Source organism: Prinia subflava, chromosome 3, assembly GCF_021018805.1.
Source record: "Prinia subflava isolate CZ2003 ecotype Zambia chromosome 3, Cam_Psub_1.2, whole genome shotgun sequence".
NCBI lineage: Eukaryota > Metazoa > Chordata > Aves > Passeriformes > Cisticolidae > Prinia > Prinia subflava.
Genome location: NC_086249.1, coordinates 67,598,085 through 67,616,572, shown reverse-complemented (window position 1 = coordinate 67,616,572; position 18,488 = coordinate 67,598,085). Strand labels below are relative to the sequence as shown.

At 42.6% G+C, this 18,488-nt stretch overlaps 1 protein-coding gene across 5 annotated transcripts in view; it reads right to left on the bottom strand.

The window, feature by feature from the left end:
• The window catches only part of FARP1 (FERM, ARH/RhoGEF and pleckstrin domain protein 1), a 202,496-nt gene extending 184,761 nt beyond the window's left edge, over nt 1–17,735 (bottom strand). For 4 of the 5 annotated variants that reach the window (XM_063392335.1, XM_063392339.1, XM_063392340.1 and 1 more), the window contains exon 1: nt 17,596–17,735. The gene's annotated coding sequence lies outside the window, so the exon portion shown is untranslated. Of the gene's footprint in view, nt 1–16,813; nt 16,835–17,595 lie in introns of those variants that run through there. The other variant, XM_063392336.1, reaches the window with a different exon arrangement.
• Between the last annotated feature and the right edge of the window lie 753 nt (nt 17,736–18,488).

The following is an 18,488-nucleotide window of genomic DNA, read 5'->3' as shown; positions in this document are numbered from 1 at the left end:
TCTAGTCTAGCTCTTGGTACCTCATTTCTTTTTGCATAACCCTGAGCTACCACTAATTCTAAGACTATTTCTTAAATAAAAGCTGCATTGCTTTGTTTTCAAATAAACAAAATGAGGTAGATCTCCATGAATGAATGTTTCACTGGTACTACTCTGTGAGTTACCAGTGCTAGATACAGATCAGAATATATGACTCCAGATCATTTAGTAGCAGGTAAATTTTATTCTGGAGCCACTTTCAGGCAACCAGTCAAACAGGACAGAAACAGGCCATTAAAATGTGTGACCTGTACTTTCCTATACACACCCAAAATCATGTTGATTCAGTCATGCACCACCACCTGGTATTTTTATGGCAAACATAACACCTTCAGGAAAACCAGACCTCATTAGTATGGTCAACTGCTTGGTCCAAACAGAAGATATTTTAAAACTACGTTACAAAACGAAGAGGCCAGCTTTTCACTCTCAGGCCACAATTACCTTGCTCCACGTTCTTATGCTTTCAGCATTAACTCTTCTCTTTCCATACAACACATATGATCAGAAATCAGCCTTAACAATTTCCTGTGTATTAGAAATCCTTTGAAGCTATTCTTAAGATATATTCACCCATCTTGGTTTTTTTCACTACCTGAATTTTCTTTCATGTTTCCAGTTTCAGCAGCTTATAATTCTTGTATATTTTAAACAAGCCGTAGGAAGAAATGGAAACAAGTATCAAGTAATATCCAAACAAAAACTAAAAAGGTGTCAATAAGGTAAAGATAAGGCCTGGATGTAACCACAAGGGAAGCAGCTGGCTGAAGGGACAAGGGCATGAAAAAACACTGCAAAGGCCCTTCACATCACCAACAACATTTCTTTATCCTTCAACTTCACTAAGATCTGAAGGCAAAACAGCCTTTGACTACAAACAGAAGTGGCATCTGAGCACTGGACTGAGCTCAGAAAGGAACTTACCACTCTCAAAAGGAAAGCTCAAGCAGAGCCCTTCTTTAAGTGTATATGAGAAATGTCTGCATATTCAGTCTCGCCTTTCTAAAGAAGTATCTCTAACATTACAGGGTATCCTTTGATTAGATTCATAAAAAAATCTTCCTAGTCTCTGCAAAGGAAAGGAGAGTTCAGAAGCATGAAGGCATCTACTGTTGCTTATGTAAATGACATTTTGCTATAACAGGTTTTTAAATAAACTGTCTGCTCCCTTCCCCAAAACGCTGCGACTATCACAGCAAGGAAGAAAAGTAGAAAATAAACATGCCCACAGCAGCATACAGTTTCCAGGAATTGTGGTTAGGAGGAGATTCTGCTTGTAGTTTATTTCATTTTCACCCCAACATGTGAAATGGCAGGAAATTCAAGTTTCCATGTGAAGGGGACAAGTCTCTTCTGAATACATAACCAGCCACGCACAAAGCAGCCTGCAGGGGAAAGTGAGGTGAAAATCTCTCAGAGACAAGCACACTGGAAGTGTATCATATATTTCATAAGATGTTGAACTTTCTAGACCAGGACTAGTACCAGTAGCCTCATGAGCCTTGCTTGGCAAGAACTGGTTATTTTTCTGCAGCAAAACACATGTAATAACAAAAAAAAACCAAAACCAAAAAAAACCACCACCACCAAAACACCACAACCATTCCACCAAAACAAACCAAAAAAAAAACCCCAAAGCCAAAGAAGGATAACCTTATGTTGTAGTCTGCACTTTGGCAGTGTTCCTTTCCAGTCCTCTCCACAACTTAATACAAACTCCATTAGCAAGACAAGAAACTTGGTCAAGTCAACAGCAACAAACAAACAAACAAAGACAGCACAAGATTATATTTTTAAGTATTTTTAGATAAAGTTTTTGGTTCAAATGAAAGTCAGATAAGCAGAGGACTTTAGTCATTACTGAAAACCAAACACATTAGGTAAAAACAAAGCTTTACATTAAAACTGTTGTTGCCACTCTCCTGTAGAAGTCCATTTCCATCAGCTGATAAATGTCAAAAATTCATTTGCGATTTAATAATGTATTTGCCTTTACTTCAGTATCTCTTCTTCCACAACCAGTAGGTTTAACAGCATTTACACACTTTTCCAGTGTTATATCATCTTGTTTATAGGTACTGCTTTTAAACCTTTTGTCTTCAAAATTAATAGAGAACTTGTTTCTTTATACCAAAATGCCGGTTTTACTACAGCATTTAGAAGGAACTAAAATTAAATCACTAAGATGCCTTAAAAGTCAACTCTAAAAATGCATCAGAGAAAATCAAAAAAAAACCAAACCACAAAATAGTACCACAAACAAGACTGCTATTTAAAACAGAATGATGGATTTTATAAAGAGATATTAAGATTTCAGGATCATAATTAATTTTTCGATTCACTAGTATTCAAATACACTGAAATACCAAGAAGTTCCTTAATTATCTAAAAGACATTAAGCTTGTGAGATATCTAATTTATGTCGTCTTCAGTTAGATACCTGAAATTCTTCTTGTGCTTCAAGCTTTGATGAACATAATCCAAATTTTCTGCCAACTCTGCAAAAACAGCCTGTGAGAATGCTGGAACACAGAGATGATCATCCAGGAATAAAGCAGAGAAGCAGCAGGTGTTGGAAGAGAGCCCATTTACCTAATGAGAGCCATGGAGGTTCTTTCTCACGCCCCTGAAAAAAACACAACCTGGAAAATTTCTGCCTGGATAAAGTGATGTTTCTGGGAAATCAAAGGAGGTTGTACAGAGGCAACTTATGTCAACTTTCAAAGTACTTATGGAATGGTAGCAAAGAGGAGACAATGACTGTGGTACCGACTGCAAGTCTGAACTGAACAGTCCAGGCTGACTCTTCAGGGGAGGTGTGAGCAATCCCTGGAAGGTGTGCAAGCAGCCAAGCTGCACACAGCAGCTCATGTGTAGAATAAAAGGTCCACACCAGAAAGGACCCAAAGACTTCACTACATTAAAATAGACACTAAATACATACCAGACTGTTTTCTACCTCGCAGTAATTTTGATAAACTCTACTTGCTGCTAAGATATTACAGAACTAGAACTTCTTTTGCTCAGTAACTGTACAACAGTACTGAAAAACTACCAACACTCTTCATCTTTGCAGTAAGGGATGATGGATATAGGCAAGAAATAAAAATGTAAAGGAAAAATGCCACAAGAACACTATGTGTTGGTGTCTCACAAGCCCTAATTCTCCCCTTTTCACAGAAAGACTTCCCTGGATCACCTCTGGCATGCTTAGGAAAAGCACACTATTCTCAGCACAGGGAACGCAGCAAGGCCAGCAGGAGCATCCCATGGACAGCAGGTAAACTGCTCCTGCACTTCAGTTATCAGCTGTGTTCAGGGCCAAACCCTGTAGTTTCATCACCCACATTATCTCCTGGGTTTGCTCTGATGGATCCTGGGTTTCATCCCTATTTACCAAGCCCATACAGTTTTTCCTGTTTCACTGCCTCACTAAGTTCAGTCTCTATGTGAATTACACTTCTTTGTTCACCAAGTCAATTTTCAACAAAACTTCCAGAAAAAGCACTAAGGTTGCTGCTAAACAAAGCAGGCACACAGTCATGAACTTGACATTTTCATCCTTCTTACAATGAAGTGTGAGTCTTGCAGTTAACTAGGACTAGTTAGCTGTCAGTTGGGGAATACTATGTGTACAACTCAGGAGGCTTATGGCTCTGTTCTCATCTCTCTGAAGTGCATAAGACGGGGAAATGGATGAAAACAAACTAGCTATTGAAGCCATTAGCTCTTGTAAGTTAAGAAAGAAAAAAAATTGATTTTTTTTTTCAATGGAAGACAATGTAATAAAAAAAAGTATGCATACAAGTATTCAATCCTTTTAAAGTCTTTTCTCCCCAGTTAGTAAGTTCTAAGCATGAAGAACCAGCAGAGCAACCCAATGCAATACTGCTTTAAGGGAAATAAATAGTATGTTACCACAGCCCTCAGCTTGCAAAGTGACTCTGACTTTTTGCATGTTCTGCAAAAATAAGATACCCTTTAGGCAGCTCTCCTAATGGAGTCATTCAGTAAGGAGCCTTCAACATTGCATTCATCTAATGAAAAAAAAATTAGTGGCTGTCTCAGTAGCTCAGTACTGCCAGGAAGCAGAGAACCTCTGTTAATGTACATAAGGCACACTGACACCTTACTGAATTCCTGTAGTAAAGCCAGGCTTGCTTCAAGGGTCTTAAAATGATCTGAAGTAGATAAATAAAGTCCTTATTAAAGACAGTTTTTAAAAACAAGGGTGACACTTTAAAGCTTTCACAGCCTAAGAGGCCTCCAACATTTTACAAAACAGAACCCATGCTCAACTAACATTTCTGGTATTTTACTCCAATATTTTGTCTCTAGCATACCCAAGAAATTCCAAGATATGCTTCTGCTATCGTCCTGCAGCTCAAAAGCCAGACATTCTAACCAAAATAGGTCATCATGCCTTAGTAACACGGATAAAATGACTAAGCATATGGTAACAAAAGGGAACCTTGAGGTTATTAATCACAAACTGCTTCAGCTCGGCATAAAAATAATGAGTAATTACACTTCAAGAAAACAAACGCATTTAATATTTCTTGTATCATGGAAGACAACAGTTAGATAAAAGTCATTAAAATTCTGAAGAGAGACTGATGGATCTAATGCCAGTGGTCCAGTAAGTAGGTTACTCGTGATCTTTCTGGAAAGTCAGCTGCCAGGAAGAAAAACCCTTTCACTGTGAGTCCTCCTGAAATGCTCTGTCCTGCAGGTAACAATTCCCTGCTCTAGAAAGGGACAACCCAGGGCAGAGAAAAAGCTTCCCAGAGAACAGAGGAGACTGACACAGCTGAGCAGCAAACTATCTGCAAAATAATGAAGTGTGGGAGCATGTCAGGGATGTGGCCTGCAAGCTGAGAGGGAAGATGAAAGATTTAGGAAGAAACTAGAGCAGTTTCAAACAGACCAGTTTACCAGCAGGAAAGATCCCCAACAGTAAGATCACAAACTATGAAGTAGATTTTTCTTTTCCTTTCAATGGAAGTAGTGGTATTTCAGACATCTGAAAGATGCCTGAACAAAACTTCAGTCCTTATAGGGAGCACCCTTGAACTAGATTATGGATACAGAAAAGCCCATTGCCAAGATCCTTACTAACACTGGTTCCAGGCTGTAGTTACCTAAAACTTGTGCTTTAGTCAGTCACTGAAAGTACAGCTCTGCAGGCAATGGAAACAACAGGAAGTTCATGCTGCAAATCACTGAAAAAAATCAAGCAGGTAACGTCAAGGGTAATCACCATTCAGAATGTAAGGGACTGTCCATTACAGAGTAAAAGGTGTTTACTGATCCAAGTGTCTCATGTTAAATGACAGAAAAAGGTATTGAGTTGTAAATCCATAGAAGGAAAAAAAGGATTATTTCTCTTTATGGAAAAAAACCTACCAAATAAAATAAATATCTAAAGAAACCAGATAATTAACAGTCATATTCTTTTAATGGTTGATAACTGTCTCAAAATCAGTGAATTTTTATCATACGTACAGAACAAAGTATGTAGAACTTACACAACAAAGAACGGAATTTTTAAAAACCATTAAATTTGAGTCTTGTGATGATCATAAAGAACATTTTTAACTGACTGTATTCAGCCACAGGGGAGCAAAAAAGCCTTTAAAACATCCATTAAGATAACTGTCCAAATCTGGGCTTGCCATTTGCAATCTAAATCATAGCAATCACATATAAGATCTGTTACATTTAAAGGCTTCATGCCAAAAAACCTGGAGGTTTATTGGGCCATCAAAATGCCAGATGAGCCTCCAAGGATGTGCATTCCTTCCTTACTGTTAAGAAAGCTGTAGGACTAATGGAAAAAGAGTATTACTCAAAACTTACACACATACACTTTTGTTGGAGGTATAAACAAACAGCTAACAAGTTCCAGGACTCTATGTCAGAAGAAGTTTTGGCTACAAGCTTACTGAAACTTAAAAAACTTACACAGTGTGTCCTTCCACTACATTTACCTTAGCAATGGAAAAGATGAATACTACGGATATTAAGGATAAATATGATGGAAGGCTGTCACAGATAGTAACTGCATTATAAAAAGGAGTCGAAAAATAAAAACAGGAACAGAATTCAAGAAGGAGAACAAGTTAATACTGAACAAAAAATCAATATAGCCAGGTTTGGAGAAAACCAAATAATCCTTAACATCTGAAAACCTGAAAAAAGTACCATTAGTAATATCCCACTAATGGAATTACTCAGATGGAAACTCTTCTCCCTCTATATATAGTAGAAAAGCCATAGATTCATTAATTTCTAGTGATCAAATACATTTCCTTAGTCAGCTCTGCAATGGCAACAGTACAGTTTGTTTTGATTGGGTTTTTCTTAATAAACTGTCGTTAAAGCTAAGACAGGAGGAATTGTTCTTCCCAGGTATGCTAATAGCAGCACACACGACATAACAGAAATAGAATCCCAAAACCTCAGTCTACATCATGTTTTTCTTCTACCCTGGAAGAAATTAAGCCTTATTAATGAATCAGAAAAAATCCCACAAATACTGCTAAAACACTAAGAGTCTGTGCACACGGGAATTTCGTGGAGGTGGGAGACAGGGAAATAAAGGGTGGACAAAAGAAAGTGGCACAAAGAAATGGGTTACTGTTCTTCCCTCTAACACGAACTAATTGCATACTGGGTAAGGATAATCCCCCATGACATTCCATGCATTCAGAGGTCAAGACTTTTGCTTTTTAGCTGTCTCCATCACATATTATTCCCTGAAGAAAACAGTCTGAAGCTGTCCCACAGCACAGACACTCTCAAACGTGAGGGTTAAGGTTTCTGCACAGTGAAATATTGCACCAGGCACACCACAGCCCTCGAGGAGGGCAGATGAGCACACAGCACAATTAAACAAAAAGTACAAACAATAAACACAGAGCTAAGAGCTTTTAAAGGCTATTCCAAAGTCTATTCCAAAACAGCAGAGACATGCTACTAACACAGTCTTATTCACTGTATTTAAAGTACTCTTTTCACCTATGTTCTTGTGCAACTTTAAATTAAAAGCAGTGCTCCTCTCTCTCGGTGTTTTAAGAGCATCTATGGAAAACAAGACTGGCAGCACTGGGAAAGCACACAGCCAAGTGGGACCCCCGTGTCCCCATGACCAGCTGCAGAGGAAACACTCCAGCCACTGCACCAGACATTAAAAACCTTTGTTTCTCAGATACAAATATATATATATGTTTGTGTCTGTATACATACATACATATATATATATAAAAAAAAGATGGAGCCCTCAAAACAAGCACCTGGCCCGTTGCTATTGCTCCCTGTAGTCCTCTAAGGCACGAGCAATTTGATTAAACTTCCTCAACAGGAGAGCACTAAATAAACACTGTAAATTAAACAAAACTATGCTGATGATCTAGTTGCAATTACTTCCAATTGATTTGAGTCTTTATTGCTCCCTCAAGCCTTAAACTTTGTAGACAAAAAAAAAGGATCAGGCCTTACTGGAGGAATACCAAAGAAGGAGTTATGAAACTTGCTTTAAACACATTCAAAAGCAACCAGACTAGCTTGTCCTCCTGACAAAATTGCAATTAAATTTAACCTGGAAGTTTACTGAAAAAAACAGGCTATTCCAGGGTTTTCCATAAACAAACAACTTCATGCTTAGAATAAACTCACTCACTGGTTAACATACATACATACAAACCAGAAACTGCTGCAGCATATTTTATTTCACAAATGTTAGACACTGCCAGAAAACTTAAGGAAACTTCTATCCAGCTGATTCAATACAATCCAGCTCTTGAACATTTCAGACTCTTGTGAGCCAAACTGTCGCATGATTGCAGCAGGAAATATATGCACAGGAGTGAAATGAGTTTGCTTCTGTGATACAAATATCCCATGAGAAAAAAAGCGCAAATATTCTTATTCCACTCCTGGAAATTTCTCTCCAGAACAATCCTGAAATAACCTGCTGATTTTAAAACATCCTCTAAAGTCCTGAGATATCTATATCAATATCTATATCGATATATATCCACACATATATATATATTCTCTGTGTAAATATATATAAAACTAATTATTAAACCAACCTAATGAGATATATATATCTACATACATCATTAGGTTGGTTTTATAATTAGTTCTCAGATATTAATTTCACTAATAGACTCAATCTCCTTGTAAGAGCTAGAGCTATTATTCTGATTAATTTTCTCTTCCATGTCTCCAAATCACATTTTCCTTGCCAAACTGGAACCATTCTCAAATCACCTTTTTTTCTGAAATTCTTTCTTCTCTGAGGTTAGCCCAAAACTGCCACAGATACAGGGCTTTAAACTTCTAGACACTTTTTAGATGTACAGCTACCATTTTCCCTTTGTGGCATACATCCAAGCATCAGTTTCAATCCTGGTGTGCTTTTAAGCGGAAAGAACTTTGTTCAGGTTAGAGGAGGCATTTTGTTTTGACAAAAGCAGGCAGAAAAGTACAATACAGATCCTTTCTCACGACTTTTTTTTACTGAGTTATGTTTACACCAGAATTAAAATTTTTGAGCTTTCTTGAAGGATAGACATTATCTCACTCCGCACCTACAAATATCCTCCTATCACACTAATGTTGCAGAAAATTCAAATACAAATATGAAGAGGCATACCTAGCTGTTGTTTCCTTTACATGAACAAAGGAAGGGGAAAATGTAATTCTGTTACTTATATCCATCTACTTTGGTACATGCTCAAACAGCTCATCATCTCTACAGCTAACTACTCCAGCTTTAATAGGTTATTCTTTCTCTGTGTATTAGCTGTTCTCATTACACAACCTATTTTCTGCTTTAATATCTGAGGAAAAAAAAACTTTGAAAGAAAATTTAATAGTTTTATGTACTGCCTGAAGAAATTCCACTAACAGATTTAAGGGAGTCAAAGCAAATACACAATTAAGAACAATATTGCCTTCAGTTTTCATGCTTTCAGATATATGTTTGGATTTTCTTGAATATATAGACTGTTGAGTTTGTTAAGGTTTTTTTTTAAAGCAGAGAAAACGAAATGTCTACATATCTTAGTTCCAGAAAAAGAAAATTCTTCTGAGCTCCCTGTTCTCATCAGATACAGAAAAACATACATACACCCTACTCCATCACAACGGTGATCTAATTTTTCAGTCATACACTTGCAGCATGCTGCTATTAGTCCCTAGTTCGCCTCCATCATGTACTTTCTCTTCATTCAGGAAGACAGGAATGGCTTCCCTGTGTTGGGTTTTCTCAAGCAGAGAGCTACCATCAAGTGTTATTTGCTTGTCCATTGCTTCAAATGATCCTTGAAGCGTTATTACAACCAGAAACTGCTCCAGTGATTCCTCTGGTGCCTCAGTGTGCAGACACTGCACACAAAATTAAGGGACAAATGCTCAAGTCCAGGGCATTGCCCAGTGGATAATTTTTTGGTTCAGAATGTGAAATAATCCTTGATTTGCCTTTAGAAAGCTGGACAGCTGGAGTTAAAAATCATGCAGATATCCTGCTCTTGCATCATCATTTCGGTACTTCATTAGACAAAGTCACACTGCTTCATGGCTCCAGGAAGCATTCCCAGATAACTGCGGGGAATTGCACTTGCTGTCAATACGGGGAAGGTTTTTGATAAAGATTTCACTTTCTGAACAGGCTTCCTTAGTGCCACATTTATTTCCTCCCCCCGAGAGCCACCATGTAAAAGTGCTCGCGCATGGTGACCAACAGAGCCAAGTGCTTTCCACTCAAGAGATCCTCTTCCCCAGCCCCGGTGGGGTGAAAAGCTCCAGCACACACTCCCTGTCCTGCCAGCCCCCTCTCCTGCCACTGTCCTGTTTGCTCCCTGCTGATCAGATGGCAGGAGGCTGCAGTAGCTCCGGGCAGCACCTGCGCGGCCACCCAGCCACAGGGACAGCTGGCAGGCGCCACAGGTGACCTCCAGAAACAGCCGCAGTGACTTCTCTCCTCCACCCACCACTCACTCTTTACTTCAGCTTCACTCTTGGCCTAGCATGGCTGAAGTGGCCTACCAGTTCACTGAGGTACAGACAACCTCAGAACACTCAGAAACAAAGGTGCAGCACTACCGTTCAAGCCTTAACTGCAAACAGCATGAAAAAGAAAATACTGAGATGGAAAAGCCTGCCCCATAAAGTTCCCACCAACAACTTCTCCTCTCTCACAGGTCTGTTTAGAAATTCTTCTCTTAGAACTTCACATATTTTAGGCAAATGGATCCTATTGGAATTGTGCCATTTGTGACTTATCTCAGTATGCAAATATTACTATTAAAAGCAGAGATGTGAGCAGCACTTAATTAGAATGCCTTTTAAAACCTTTTTTACATTCAAATGGTAGAGTCACTTGCCCCCCTCTCCACTGCAATAGTATCACACCATCTGCTTTGTCTTTCTTTTATTTATTTGCTATTGAGACATTTTGAGGTATTTTCTGCTAGCTTCAAGTTTCATATTTATTGACTACACATTGTAGATACACTTTCCTTTTTGCTCATTTTATGTTTCTTTTAATGGTTTCTAGTATTTTCTCTTTCATAAGACTGAAAATTATGAACAACATTTTGAAGGAGACAGGAGGGGAAAATGGCACTCTGCACCAAAACATTAAACAAAGTTATTTTCCACATTACATCAATCAATTCAGCTAAAATGGCTAATGAACAACACAGGTTACAATGGCATAACCACACAGTTGATCTTCCCACATGCACCAACTGATGCCTCTGATTAAAAAGCACTGTTGAATCTTTAATGTGTTAAAGGCAAACACAATGGCTTTAAGTCTTACAAACACAGTGTAAAACAGAGATTTTCAGGAGGAATTCCTACCATGATAAGATAGGAGATGAGGTCTTCAAATTGAAAAAGACTGAACATTAGCCAAGGAGGCTAATTTCACTGATTCACACAAAGTTTAACTTCTAAAATGCATGGAGACTATTTAGTTCATAAAATTATCTATACTCTTCATTCTCTAAAAGGTACATCAACTGTATACCCCCTTTCCATTTCTCCTTTTAGTATTTTCCATATTTTTAAGAGCCTGAACACTAACCATTTCTTGGAAAATAAGAAACTTCTGAGAAAAACAAACAATCAAACAAACACCCCCAAACGATTTCTGTAGATTCTTACTTTTACAAGAGCGTTACCTTCTATTTTAGCCTGTATGTTTGGGAAAATAACCTCAGGCAGGCCAAACTAAACAAATCCTATTTTTCCTTAATCTGAAAAAGACACTGCTATTATACAGAGCAATAGCTGGCCAGAGACTTCTCAGTTGTAATCACTGTTATTGCAATCATAAGACTGCAGAGAATTAACAAAATAAAACCAAATCAAATTAAGTTCACTTTGATGGTAATCCACAAGCAGCAGCAAACTCCAGAATATTTAGAAATATGAGAGAGATGGACAGAAAAAAACCCTTAATCCTCAAACAACATCCCATCCTCCCTTCCCATAATCATAGGAAGACGAGGGTGGCCAGGGAAATGCTCCAAGTTTGTCTGATACCTGCTGTGATCCCAGAGTCTTTGAATTATGTGAAGCCCTCTTTCAATTGAACAGTGAAATCATCACATCCTCTTTTCCTCTTAGAAATTTAAGATTTATTTTCATTTATTTGTTAATGCAAGGGAGAACACCTCCTTTTTAAGTAGCATTTAAGTCTGCTTGGGATTTCTGCCTCTCTTTGTGCAGTAATATGTTTTAAACCCAACTCATAATGAAAAAAGGCAACTAAGGAAGACATACTTGCTATTCCACATAATTTAATGGTATCCTAGCCCTCCCCTGAACTTTCAGACCAAAATCAATGCCACACAAACCTAAACAGGAAGCCTAATTATTCTAACATGTGCAACCAAAGCGATAGGGAGTTTCTCAGTAAAATTGATAAGGAGAGACATAAAAGACTAATGAGCAGCCTGCCGGTGCTCCATCGCTAAGGCTGGCAAAGGTCCCCATGGAACACCTTTTGTACTGTTCAGTGGAGAGACAGAGGCTGGGACACATCCAGAAATAACACATAGAGACTGAAACAGTGAACACATAACATCTGCAGTTCAGGTTCTTAATCCAGGCACAGAAATAAATTATTTCAAAGCATGTAACCAACAGAAAAATGCCGGATGTGGCGCAGAAAGAGTCAATTAAACGCAGTCAGGTTACTGAGCAGATAGACCCTTTGTGCTGTTGGAATACTCTGACAAATGTCTTCTTGACCCATGCCTGTGGTGCAGGTGACTGAAAATAAAGGCTCTTGATTAAGGAGACAAAGTCATCAGTATTACCAGTGACCAGCGATCAAACTACTGGGCCTGCAATAATCAGGCGTGAAAGACGCAGAAAGGCCAGAGGTGGCCAGCAGAAGCAGCAGCCTCAGAAAAGGAAGCATCCAACAGCACCAACTCCCTCCTGTTACTGCTAGGGTTTCCAGTTTACACGTCAGTCATCTTCTGACCTACAAAAATGTGTGTTCTTCTCCAGCAGTGTTTTGTGCAAGACAACACAGATGCCCAAGGAGCTTGTCCCCGAGGCAGCGATGCCATACCCCTGCTGTATACAGAGCACAGTGCCTGAACTCAAACACACTTGTTTCAAACAAGGATGGCTTGACACTGCTATCTCTGTTCAGAAAGTCACAGCTTTTCGTCAGATAAAACTGGCCGTGTGACACATCTGCTGCTGAATTTCTGTAATATTTTGTGTATTACACACCTAAATACCTGATGTTATAGAAATAGATGCTCTGGGAAGACCTATACCTAGGGGAGGAGGGAAAGGTCCCCTTTGGTTGCACAGCTTAGCCTTTTCACTTCTCTTACCCCTAATGATGGAGAGAATTTGAAACGGCAATTTAGAGAGCCTTACAAGACAGCAGGATCACATGGCAAATGGGAGAGTAATAGCTTTTTAACATACTTCCATTATGGCAAATTCAGTCACCCTGTAAGGTCCAAACCATTAATTTCTCCCCACCCCAGGACAGCATATTTGGAAGGAAATGGGAATTGAAGTCATTGTTAACACTGCTACTCATTTGATAAATCTTGTGCCGTGGGTCAGCAACCTCCAGCGCTGATGCCAAGGTAGCCAGAAACCTGATTGTAATGGTAAACATCAGAGGAGAGCATAAGCAAGGCATCACCAGTAAGGGAAGCAGCCCCTCAGAGACACTTTCCAGGGGGCTTTTAACACTACACCAAATTTATAACCTGGGAAAGGAAACATTGTCTGGAAACATCATCCCCACCTTACACCAAAATATCACTCAACCCTCCAGTTGTCCTCATGCCTAGTAACAAACTTGTATTGTACAGAAATCTCCTGTAAGCCTCAGTATCCAGATTTCATGGCTTGAGAAAGTTTTTTTCTCCAGATTATACAGTGACACAAAACCAGATTTTGCTGTACAGACTTCACTGCATAACACTGAAGGGCACACTACAAAAATCAGTTCCCACATGAGATCAACAGAAAACAGAACTTTAGCACCTTCCTGAACTTCACCAACAAAGCTTCATTTTATTTGAGCACTAGCTAACAGAGACACCATTCTTTTTTTTCTTTAAGTCCCTTTTGACAGCCAAGCATGAGGAACAATTTCCTCCATTTATTTTGCCAGAATAAAGGAAGAAGAAATGTAGTTGCAAAGGATCATCCCTGCTTCTCAAATCCCCCAAAAGGCATATCACATTTTCCTTTCTCATAATATTTAATCAAGTCTACTTCTTTACAGACAAGGTCAGAAAGCTCATCATGCTGCAATGGATGACAAACAAGATAGTGCCCACAACCCACTAAGACTGACCTGTCTGCTTTGCCTACACTTCTGCAGGCCAAATTTACTGACATTTTGCTCAAATTCAAAGCTGACTTGAGCCTGATGATCTTTTATACCTCTGTAATTAGTCTTCTCTGCCTTTACAACCAGAAAAACAAGCTGTTCCTTTACTCTCCTGAGTTCAGTGGTCCATCTCTAAACTAGGAACTTCGCCGTCTAGTCAGCCAGTCAAAAAAGTACACAACAACAACAACAAAAACCACAAAAAAAACCCCACAAAAAAAACCAACAAACAAACAAACAAACAAACAAACCCCTGCAACCTTTCAAAGTCATGAAATAGAGCCTGGAAAGGGCCTTTTAAGATAAACATGCCAATTTCTAAAAGAAGAAACAGAAAAAGCAGGACTAGTTGGTGGACCCAAATTCAATAAACAGCATTTCTATCATGCTTTTCTAAAAAAGACAATATAAAATAAGGGCACTGGCACAGACAAGAATCGTCGAAAAACAGTTGGGGGAATAAAATCAAACCAGAAACCAAACCCAGCAAGTTTAGTCCCTAATGCTAACAGCGCAGCATGGAAAGTACAATGCTAATACATTGATTCAGCACTAGAATTTAACCAAGATTAATAACACAGAGGTTTAACTGCTGGAAATATCCACTAAGAGCTCCATTTATGTATATAATCAGGGTTTGTAAGCCAATCCTACAGTTACAAAAAATACTTCCTAAATATGAACATAAGCTTAAAAAGATGAGCTGAGCCAATCCTCTGGAAGTTGTGGATCCAGACTCACACTGCAGCCAGCAAGATGCAGATCTGCTTTTCCCCAAACGGAGCAGAGGGGAGGCCAAGGTCAGAGCACTGACCTGCACTTCAAATTCCAGTCTTGCTAAAGAGAGAGGACGACCACTAACAAGCAGGGAACCGCCAATAGTGTTCTCTGCAGTTTTCTGCCTTGTAAAACCTGAGGGGATGCGCTCAACTTGATTCTTTAGCCCACCGTCAGCCCTGGGATTTCTCTGCCCAACAACCAACCTGTCCCTGCAAACACTATGAAAACAACGTGGTCCTGTGGACCACCTTCCCCAGCTTCATGCCCTATCACATCCCAGTTTTGGAATCTCTACAGCTCCTTTAAGAAAAGCAAATGTAAGGATATTTCAAACCAGAGAAGCATTTCTTTTGCACAGCTCCATCACAAAGCATACATAATCTAAAAAGCTGCCAGAACTGGCAGCCTCATATTCATCAATGTCAAAAGTTTTTTATATAGCTTCTTTTCAGAAGAGCTGCTAATTATCATCATACATGATTTTTTTTAAGTGGAAGTCTGGATTTTTTACTAAGTTAAATTAATCTAAAAATCAGCAGAGGAAATTTACTGAGTAAGTCTATAAATTCAGAATTCTCTATCTGAATTTTAATGCAGAAACATATCTCATAGGACAAGTTTTTCTTTTTCCTGTTTCAAATAATCACATTTAAGTGGTGCTTCCCCTTAGGTCATTTATCTTCCACAATTTTATTTCAAAAAGTTTGGTTACAAGTAGCATGTTTAAAGATATTGATTACAAAATGATTAATGAACTGTGTCAACCTGGGGACAAAAATTTAAAAAAAAAATCCAGTTTGAAGTCCAGACACTAAATAAAGTCAAGCTTGGATATTACACATTCAATCTCATACCAACTTTTGGTATTTTGAAGTTCTGCTTTACTTTTTGTTTGTTAAATATCTTGCCCACTTTCCTAGTGTGTTTGGTTTGTTTAAAAAACAGTGAAGAAAAACAATTATTTGACTGTACAAGATATTGCAAAAAACAAGCTGAGAAATACAGCTTTCTATCCCCTTCCTGTGATGACAAACTGTCCCTGAAGCCAAGTGCCCCTTCCACAGGGATCTACAGTTCTACATTTGAACTTAATTCCATGGGGATAAAAGAATTTGCACCAAGTTTGGACTGATACAGCCATGTCTAAGCTTTCAAAAATAGCCATCATAATTCAGTGTATTACATATAACCCCTCATCTTTGTTATTCACAAAGGAAAGAGAGTCTGCCAAATCCTGGAGCAAAACCGTATCTAAGAGAATGAAGTTCTGAATTGGAAAGCACAAGCGTTTGGCGGGATTCCTGAGCCACAAGAGTTGTTACCCTTTGCTGAGCACCGGACACTTGTGGCGCTGGAGAAGGCCAGGGCAAAGGGGGAAGAGCAGCTCTCATCTGGCCTCCCCAAGAGCCCGGTTCATGTGCACGGCAGGGTAAGTACGAGCCACGCAGGGGGCACCGCACACACAGCTCCCGACCTGTCCTGAGCCTCCAGAGCCCGGCAGGTCGGACACGTGAGGCACAGCTAAGAGGATTGCGGACTTTCCTGGGAAGCAGGAGCATTTCTAAAAGGCTCAGAGCCACCAATTAGCTAGATACCTCAATTCTCGCATAAACATCCAAAAGTAGAGGAAAGCGGTATCTTAATTCAAAGAGAAATTTTGGGTCCTTTCTTAACTGACCTCCTTCAGAGTTTTATTTTTCTTGGCTTGATTCCAACATCAGCTGCTTGCTGTGAATTGGAAGCAACGTGGAGCAGGAGTCAAGGTATCAGAGAGATACGAATATCAGAACACCTGATCGATGCTGCTCTCTTAGAGCAATCACCTTTCCACTCTCGAGGGACAAATCTCTTTGAAGGTAACCCAAGTAAGAAGGCTGTGACCGAAAAAGATACGCTACGCAGTAATTTCATGCTGGCAATCAAGCAAATCCGGCAACTTTAAATCAACTCCACGGAGTTCACGCGTGCTTTAAAAAGAGAGAAAGCAGCCGTACCACAAAAGCTAAGCAGGCCTACCGCACATGAGCTCCCGCTCTGGAAATAAACTGCAGTTTACGCTAAACTTTCCCCAGCGGTTCCCGGCTGGCTGAGACTGACCGTAACGAAAAGAAGGCAACGTTCGCTTTGAAACCGGCGAACTCGCCAGCTCGGACACAAGCAAGGTGATGGCAGACGTGCCGAGGGCAGCAGGCTGCAGGCACCTCTGCACACTCCTGCGTGGGAGGGAGAACAGGGCGGCTGCACCGCTACAGCCACTCGGGAAACCCGGGGTGGTGGTCCTCACCAGGGGCAAGCGGGAACCCCTCCCGTCCCATCCCGTCCCCGCCGGGCCGCCTCGGACCGAGGCGGGAGGGAGGCGCTGCCCTCGCACGCCCCCGGAGCGGCACCTCCCCGCCAGCTGCCGGCTGGGCTAAACCCTGCCCCGGGCCGCCCTTACAACTCCGCCCGGCACCGCACGCCCCTCCAGGGCTCCCGCCCCGCTGCCGGGACCTGGTGCCGGGTCCCAGCCCGGGGCGAAACAAAAGGCACGGAGCTGCGCTGCCGCCCTCGCCGCCGCCCGGACCGCCCGGCCGCGGCGGCCCGGGGACGCGGGGAAGGGCGGGCGGACCGGGCGCCGCTCTGCGCGGAGCCTGCCCGCGGATTACCCGCGGTAATGGGATTACGCGGGGCCGAGCGGCGTGTCCGCCGGGCTGTCACCGCCCGGGGAGGGGGCGGCGGTGCCGGGGGCGGCGCTCGGGGCCGCCGGCTGCCGCCCGCCCCGGCCGCCCCGCGGGCGGGTCCCGCCGCCCGCTCCGCAGCCCCGGCCGCGGTGCCCGGCGGGGCGGGCGCCTCCCGCCGCCGCTCCCGCCCGGCCCCATTGTTTGCCGTGCCGCCCTTACCGTGCGCGGGGCTGGGGCGGCGCGGGCTCCCGCCGGCTCTCCTCGCTGCGGCTGGTGCAGGGGCAGTCGCGCTTGGCCGCCGGAGGTCCGAGCCATTAAAAGCTCCGCGGGGAGGAGGAGGAGAAGGCGGCGGCAGGAGCAGCGGCGGCGGCAGGCAGAGGAGGACAGCGAGGGGCTCGCAGGAGCAGGGTCGCCATGTCCGGCTTGGCAGCGGGGGGAGCCCACCGGGCCGGCGCGGAGGAGAAGGGAGGCAGGCGGCGGCGGAGGGGCCGGTCCTGCTGCCGCCCGCGGACCGGGGGAGCGGGAACTGGACGCCGCTCGCCGCCGCTGTGCCGCGGCTGCACCTCCCTCCCCTAACCCTGCCCCCTCCCGGAGGGGGAGCCGCCGGCGGGAGGAGGTGGCCGAGAGCCCCCTCCAGCGTTCGCGGGCGGCGGCGGCCGCTCGGATCGCCGCAGCGAGCGCGGTGCCCGCCCGGCCGCGGTACCCGGGCAGCCCGAGCCGAGAGGGGCGGGGGCGCGGCGACCACCGCCCTGCGCCGCTGCGGTGCCGGGGGGCTCCGGGCATCCCATTCTCCCGTACGTCTACCTCCCGGGCACCAGAAGGGACGGGCAGCGCCCAGGCAGCCGCGGTGTAAGGGAAGGATTAAACCCGGCCCCGGCCCCGGGGCAGGGGAGGCCCCGCAGGTCCCTGTCCCTTCCTGTGGATTTTGGAGACCATGGGGCGTAGGACACCCCGCAGGAGGATTGCGCCGTGCCGCCCTTCCTCGGAGAGGGAATTGCTCGCCTGTAGTTGTGAGGCTGTGGGCGTGGGCGGGTCCTGCAGGAGGAATCGGGACACTGCCTCAGGGGGCTGTGCATTCATGGGCACCCCATCCCTCAGGAGCCAGCAGGGAA